The following is an 8,552-nucleotide window of genomic DNA, read 5'->3' as shown; positions in this document are numbered from 1 at the left end:
GGGGGGGAGTGGAGAAATCCTGCTGATTTGTGGTGTTTTGCAATTTCCCTGCTATAAACATTCCCACCATGGTCAATTTCAGGCTATTGATATGTCAACCAGCTTACAAAACTCCTGGAAACTTAAAATTGGCTCTCATGAACTAGTTCAGGCCAGTTCCAACACACCACTGCCACAACCCAATAAAGAATGGACAAAGGCTAGAAAAGGACAGTTAACAGAAAATAGAAATGGCTCTTACATGTATGAAATAGTATTCAGCCTCACTCACAAATTAAAATGACATTAAGAATGCCATTTATCACCTATCAGACTGGTACAAATCAGAATTTGCTAATATTCTGGCACGTAGGAAACGGGTACTCTTCCTTCATTGCTCGTGGGAGTGAAAATTAGTACAGCCCCTAGAGAGGCCTATTCAGCAATTATCTATCATAATAATAATTGCATGTATTTTTTAATCCAACCATTCCACTTCGGGTAATTTATCCTACCAATATACTTGCACCCATGCAAAATGATGTATATAAAAAATTATTCATAGCAGCATTGTTCGTAACAGCACAATTCTGGGAACAATCCAAATGTCCACCAATGTGGGACTGGTTGGTTAAGGTTAATCCATATAGTGGAATGCAGTCAAGTGGCAATAAGGAATGAGGAGGTTCTTTAAACTAATATAGAAGAATCTTATGATATATTAAGTGAAACTAATCAAGATGCAGAAGCATGTGTATAAATATGCTATTTAGTTTTTTAAATTAAAAAGGGAGGAAACACAATTTTTATATTGCTTCTATATGCAAAGAAATTCTGTATAAAAATGAAACTAAAAGCGATAACATATTTAGGTTGGAGGAAAGAGGTGACAACTAGATAAATGAAAGACAAGCATGGGAGAAACTTTTAACTGTATATCTCTACATTTTCTAAGTTTTGAACTATATTAGTATACTACTTATTCAGAAATTTCTATTTTTATATATCACTCGCTATAAAGGTGACTTTAGAAATACTTAAGATATTTTTATGTTATTTTTATTAGGTCTTTAAATTTGTACGACTAGTACATCTTTGTGATTTATTGAATTTTTTATTATTATATAGAAATCTTATCTCTAGTAAAGCTTTTTGCCTTTTGGGGGGTCTGTTATTAATAAATCTTCAACAGTTTTCTTTTATATTTCTCATCTTTCGTCTTTTACTCTATTGTATATTTTAATTTGTCCCTTTAAATATCACATAGCTGTATCGTTTTTTAAACTCAAGTGTAACATTCTTTCTATTTTAACTGCAAAGTTTAGCTCATTTGAGCTTATTTTTACCATCCTTATATGCATGCCTTTTGTCTTGATTTTCCATTTTCCTTTTTTTGTCTTAATACAAATAGTTTTACTGTCGTTAAGGTAACAGTCTTACAGATTAAAATAATATTAAAAACACCAGTTCTGTTAAATCACACCTTTAGGGAGATGGTGTAGTTTAAGGGCCCCCTGTTTTTAAATTAAACTTTTTGAGATAAATGTAGACTTGAACATAATTGTAAGATATAATACACAGAGATGCTGTATGCACTTTACCCAGTTTCTCTCAATGGTAGTACTTTAAAAAACTATTGTACAAAATCAGAAACAGGACATGGACACTGGTATGCTCCATCAATCTTACTCAGACTTCCCAGTTTTATTTATATTTAAACTCTGGCTTTTATTTGTGGGCAGTCTCTTTTTCCCTCTGGCTGCTTCTAATATTTTTTTTCAATCTTTGGTGTTCTGCAATTTCACTGTTTAACTGTGGATTTCTTTTTGTGTTGCTTGGGATTTACTGGGTTTTCTGAATCTGTGGTTTAGCGTCTTTCAACAATTCTGGAAAATTCTCAACCACTAACTCTTCAAATATTGTGTCTGCCCCATTTTCTTCTTAAATTCCAATTAGATGTGCTTAACATCTCTACCATATTTTCCAACTCTATCCTTCCATACTATACTCTAAAAACAATTTTTCCTCTTAAATTCCCGAGTTCTCTCTCTTCCTCTCCTCTCTCTTTTTTTTTTAAGTTGCAGAAAAGGAGTTTATTAGAAGAAAAAATACATTTCAAAGAAACAGAAGCAGGCCCAAACAGTACAGAATGGCTCAAGGGCCATTATTAGAAAAGAAAGTACACTCCAAAAAGTTTGGAGTGGGCCGAGCAAAGGAAGCTCAAAAGGCCCTGAGTTCTCTCTTTAGCTACATTGATTTTGCTGCTCAAATTTACCCAATGAGTTTTTAAATTTAATATTTATTATACTTCCATTTTTAGAAGTTTCACTTGTTCTTTTTCAAAACCAGCTTGGTCATTCTTGGTCATTCTCTTACTCCCTTGCTGCCTTTCCCAAATTTCTTTCCATTTCTTTAAATATAAGACAATAAAATGATTACAGTTGACTCTTAAACAACATGGGTTTGAACTGAGTGGGACTACTTATACATGAATTTCTTTTTTCAATACAGTAAATGTATTTTCTCTTCCTTATTATTTCCTTAATAATATTTTTCTCTAACTTTATTGTAAGAATACAGTAGATAATATATGTAACATACAAAATATGTGTTAATTGACTGTTTATGTTATTCCTAAGACTTCAGGTCAACAGTAAGCTATTAATACAGTCAGCCTTCCACATCTGCAAATTACTAAGGCAAATCAAAAATACTGTTTTCGATCCAGGTAGTTGAATACACAGATGCAAAAAGGCCAACTGCAGTTAAGTTTTTGGGGAGTCAAAATTTACACACAGATTTTCGACTCCACGGGAGATTGGCATTGTTTAAGGGTCAACTGTACTTTTCTTGGAACTTTATGGGAATTTTTTTAAGATCTAGTTGAAGTTGAATTCTTCCAAAGAGGATCTACAAAGGACGAACAATTAAGTTTGCGAACTCATCCTAGAAAAAATGCTACATACTTCATTGCTGAATATCACTATGGTCACCTTCAAAGTACTCCCCTTGGAAAGCTATGCACCAACACCAACGCCTAATCCACCCTTCAAAACAATTTTGGAACTCTTTTTCTGGAATGGCCATCAGAGCTGTCATTGTATTACCCTTCATATCCTGAATTTCATCAAAATGTCTTCCTTTCAATATTTCCTTTATCTTCGGGTAAAGAAAGAAGTCATTGGGGGGTGAGATCAGGAGAGTAGGGAGGGTGTTCCAATATAGTTATTTGTTTACTGGCTAAAAACTCCCTCACAGACAGTGCTGTGTGAGCTGGTGCACGTCGTGATGCAAGAGCCATGAATTGTTGGCGAAAAGTTCAGGTTGTTTTCGTCTAACACTTTCGTGCAGCCTTTTCAGCACTTCTAAAGAGTAAACTTGGTTAACTGTTTATCCAGTTGGAATGAATTCATAATGAATAATTCCTTGATATCAAAAAAGGTTAGCAACAAGTTTACGAACTTAATTGTCAAGCCTCATATGTTTGTTTCTGCTTGTGTTCAGTGGACACAAGTACTCCATAGCTACTTTAAATTAATTTATCTATTTGGGCTTTTCAGACCACAAAGGCAGGGTAAATTCTGACCAAAATCCTGCATGAAGGGCCAATATATAGTTGAAAATTAACAGGGGAGATTACTTCCCTCTCTACCCAGTAACAAGGTTAAGATGGGCAGAATTCCCTCTTGTCCTCTTCAGTTTAGCAGAGTTAAATGCAGGTCATGGGTGGGTTCCGGTTTACTTCCTATCCTCCATGTCCTGATCACTCATCACAGCAAATGCCCCAGGTCTCCAGGAGGCAGCCAAAATCCTCAGGGGGCAAGCCAGGTTTGGCCCTCCCATACTAGGCGACTGCTTTTGCCTAGCTTTTGAAGACGTGAGGGTTTACCAGCTTTTATTCCAGATCAATGGTTTGTTTTCAATTGGGAAGATCGTTCAGACTATTAAATTCTTCACTGTGCTAGAAAGGCAAGTTATTTATTTCTTTTAAACTTTTAAATATAGTTATTTTATATTATATAAAATGTCCTCAAAGTCTTAAAGGATTATGTTTTTCTTTATCTCTGCTGCCTCTAACTCACTATAGATGTAATTTTGGACTACGAATAGGAGATTTGGCATATTTTCATCTGTGGGAACCTTGAGGAACCAGATTTGAGAGTGGCTTCCTCTGTAAAAGTTCAATGTTTGTTCTGTCAGGCACCCTGGGGGGCTACAAATGCAGACCACTTTAATTCATCAGCTTGGGGGTTCCCAGACACACAGATAAGGAAAAGTGAAACTACAACTTCATAACAAGAGAACTTGGTTTAGGAAGATCGGTTTTCTTTCTCCGCCCAGGACAAAGTCGAGAGAGATCTTGTCAATTTGAAGATAAAGAATTTTTTTTCCCCTAGTCCACTTTTTCATGGATATATAAGCACCTTGACAAAGCTGGCTTAATGCCAACTTGTAACTCTTACCTGGGGTGAGTTCAAGGGCTTGTTTCAAGTCTGTCCTGGGGACCTATACTAGTAACTAAGTCCTCAAGGGGCCCTTAAAATCCTTTTTGTTGTTGTTGTTGTTGTTGTTGAGGGTGGGGCGCGAGTTTAAAGGGCCTCTATTGTGTTATACTAAGATACATATTTCTTTTATAGGAATAAGTGGGTTTTTTAAAAAATTCTATTAGGCGATATTACGAAAAGTGCCTGTAATATGTTTTACGGAGATGGGATAAAATAAATCTGTGGTCTTTAGGAAAAAACAAATGCATACTCAATAAATGCAACAAACAGTAAACATATACTTCAGTTTGGTATTATGACTTGTTAATGACATATTCATATTTATTTATATTGTGTTATGACAGAGAAAGAAGATGTGCAAAGAAAATGGTCACAATAATTAAGAGAAATAGAAATAAAAGATATCAGAGAATTATACAACAGAAAAGAAGTCTGCAGGGAGGAACAAGCGCATCAACAAACAAGCCTACCTCCCAGAGAAACGCAGACCCAGAGGAAAACAGAATTTTAAGAGGAGTGCCATCTTTGAATTTCATGGAATAAAAAAAAAAAAGAAAATCCGCATCACGTGGCTTTTTAATAGCACTGTCGAAGAATTTTTTTTTAATCATGTTGCCCTTCTTCCAGAAAAGCCCTCAAAATGGATAATTAAACCTGTGTCCAGTTTAATTTGCAGGCATGGCTTTCCCATACTCAGTTTAGCCTAAGACGATTAAAAAATCCCCACATAGTCTCCTATCACTAGAGTTTGTTGTCCCCCACATGTTTCAAAATTTCAGCCAATTCTCAATTTAGAGGTTATAAAAATCAAAAGGTCTCCTAGGTAAGTCTCAACTCTCGTCACATTGGAACATCTGGGCAGACATATCTATTTTATGACTCACTGCTTGGGGGCACAGTTAAACCAACCTCTACTCGAAAGTAGCATTTTTGACAGAATCAAAATTAAATTTGGGAAATGGATCAGTTGTAAATTTTACTACCTACAAGTACTCCCCAAAAAGGACAGCTTTCCTCATATGTTTTAAAGATAAAAGTAAAAGCAAAACTGGGCCGGCCGAGTGGCGCGCGTTGGTTAGAAGTTGGTTGGGACGTCAGCTCTGAGCAGCAGGATCCCACATGAGGGCCAGTGATGCTGCGCCCTCTACAGCTTAGATGGTGAACAACAGCTCAACCTGGAGCTGGGCTGCCATGAGTCCGACGGCATAGGCTGCAGTGGAGCTGCAAGTGGGCTCCTGTAAGCTACTGTGAGTGGCCGGCAGCCAGCGTGAGCTGCCAAGAGCCGCTGTCCAGTGACTCGCAACCGATCTGCCTCACCTGGGAAGAGCACAATGATAATACCAACATGGGCCAGAGAAGCAACAACGTCCTCCACAACTAGACTGAAGAACACAAGGTCAGCAACTTGTCTGTTCTTCTTCCCCCGATTCCCCAGCACTGTTACCCTCCCCAATTCCCCAATAAAATCTTTAAAAAAAAAAAAAGTAAAAGCTTAACACTCTTTTATTTCTACATACAGACATACATATTTTTTCACTGTGTAAACAAAGCTAATCACTTAAAATTTAGAGTTCTTGGATAAATATATAGCAATACCAAATGTTGTATTTCCCAGTAAAACTGAACTATAATTTAAGTTGTTTTTCCTGAAGAGCAGACAAGGCTGCATAGTTTTTATTATGTAATCCTAAAATCACTAAGAGTTAAGCACGGTCTTTGACTACACTTAATAACATATGATTATCTATTCTCTGAACCTATCAGTTGAATCAGTTCCCACAGATCATTCAAGCATTGTAACTCTTCTTTTAAAATTATTTATTTTGGGAAAAATATGAATAATGCATTTCCTAAACATGGTAGCTACAAATAAAGTATTAGATGAGAGTGCATTCATTTGCCATACAACTTCAACATCTAGTCATCAACTTTTTCATGAGCAGCATAACAGACAACAGAAATGCTTCCTTCTTCCAAATCCCCAAAATTACTGAACATAAATAACACACTAAAAGATAACCTGGAAGTAAACTTTTGTCCAAAAGTTGAGCTTTCAGTTCTTCACAAAAAATATTTTTCTGATTAGTCATAAATGTTAGAAAGGCTACTTGATGTGTATGATAAATAACTCCCCCAAAATATATATTTTTCTCAATTACTATAATAATTAATTTGCCAGAATTCAAATGTATTGTCTGAATTCTGAATTTAGAGCATGCACGTACTGATTCAAAAATCATCTCTTTTCCTCCTAATAATGACAGTACCTATCTCTTCTTGTCACAGGAGCTAGACAGTAAAATATTTAGCAGGCTTATTAACAGAATTTTTAAAAGGCCCATAATGATTGCAAAAACTCAGATAGGAAACTCATGACAAGACACTACATGTTATTTATCGCTGCCTCTTTCTAATAACCATCTGTGGCTTTTCTAAGCATCACTGCCAAGTTTCACTGCTGCAACAAACAGGGAAATGACAGCCTAGACTCGTTGGAGTTTGCATGTCTACCAGAGCTGTCTCTCCTTTCCCTCTCCTCGTCACCCAGGGCTCAAGGCTCTCACTGGTCAGTACTGCAACAGCCCCCACAGCCCTAGGATGCAGAGACCAAGGCTCACTGGGCTCCCCTCAAGAAACTTCTCTTCCGTCTGACTCTGAACTCTATACAATTAAGGGTCCACAGGTCATTCTCCCACTTCCCGGCCAGAAAGAGAACCAGAGACTTTTGTTCAGTATTTTCCATAATAATCAAGGGGGCAGACTTCTGACCTCACTCTGGACTGGTAAAAAAGAAAATTGATCAGAAGGAAAAAAAGTGAAAAATTCCTAGTGCTGGCCAGACTAACAGGCTGATTTCAATTCTGTTACATAAGCATATGAAATCAGGGCATGCTGGAAAAAAATATAATTTCCTACATAATGTCTTCACTTTCCATTCCATCTACACTACTGGATCTCACCCCCCACACTTCCCTTCCATCTTGGCTGAGGAAATACTTAGGATGGTTTCTTTGGGAAGGAGAAATATAAAATTACTCAGATCAGCTAAAAAAATGAAAATCACACCCTGCCTCAGTCTTCTACTATCACAAATGAGGTCACCATGTCTCAGGTTTCTTGTCCAGTTTTCATTTGTGGAAACTTCTCATTTCACAAACTTCTCCAACCCTAAGAATCACCAGTAGAGCTTGTAGAAAATTCAGATTCCCCTGCTCCTTCCAAACTTAAACAGAATTTTCAGGGGAGGACATGGGACTGTTCCTTTAGCAAGCATCCAGGTAATTTTTATGTTAAGTTTGAAGAACACCAATCTTGGGGCTATGTTCATCTTAAAAACAAAATGCCATTCCTAATTTTCCTTTCTGAGTTCCTTAGAAGGTAGAATATGGATTAAAGTACTGTGAACTACACACATCAAGGCAAAACCCAGTCTGCTTTGCAGGCTAGTCTTTGAGAGTGGCTAAACAATATACAGAAGTAAACCACAGTTCCTAATCGTTAAATCATTATCCTGAGGGTTGGGAGGTCTAAGCCACTCTCTTGAACAGATGAGGTAGATAAATTTCAATACGTGAAACATTATCATGCTTTCTATCTAGAGACTTTGCAAAGGATGACTTTGTTTACCAGGTGCTAATCAAACACCTGTACACTGGAACAGCTATGTCTAAAATGCAAAAGACAATGCAAAATCAGGAGGACCCTCTTGAGAACGGCATAAAAACAAATCCAAGTGGATTTGGTATGTGTACTCCTTTTACCATTCTATCATTGTGTGTAGTAGAGAACACAGCACATAGAAGGCATCTAATACATGGCTGATGAGTGAATGAGAGTAAATGAACGAATGGAGTATGTGTCAGTGATACAAATAAAAATGGTATTGTGTAATTTAGTAGTAGCTTTAGGGAGATTTTTTTTTTTAATTTCTGTAAATTACCTGATAGAAAACCTTTACCAGCCTTTAACCTGAATAATTGATACTGAAATTTATTTTCAAAACAGAAAAGCAAGTCCTGAGAGGCCCACAAAAGCACAAAAGTAGAGAGAAGGAAATAAAAGCTAAGG

At 36.7% G+C, this 8,552-nt stretch overlaps 1 protein-coding gene across 1 annotated transcript in view; it reads right to left on the bottom strand.

The window, feature by feature from the left end:
• Positions 1-8,552, bottom strand: part of CLASP1 (cytoplasmic linker associated protein 1) — a 285,385-nt gene that overhangs the window by 114,445 nt on the left and 162,388 nt on the right. The gene's annotated exons all lie outside the window — the stretch shown is intronic.

Source organism: Hipposideros armiger, unplaced genomic scaffold (genome assembly GCF_001890085.2).
Source record: "Hipposideros armiger isolate ML-2016 unplaced genomic scaffold, ASM189008v1 scaffold_491, whole genome shotgun sequence".
In the NCBI taxonomy this organism is placed as follows: Eukaryota; Metazoa; Chordata; class Mammalia; order Chiroptera; family Hipposideridae; genus Hipposideros; species Hipposideros armiger.
This window is presented reverse-complemented; position numbering and strand designations above follow the sequence as displayed.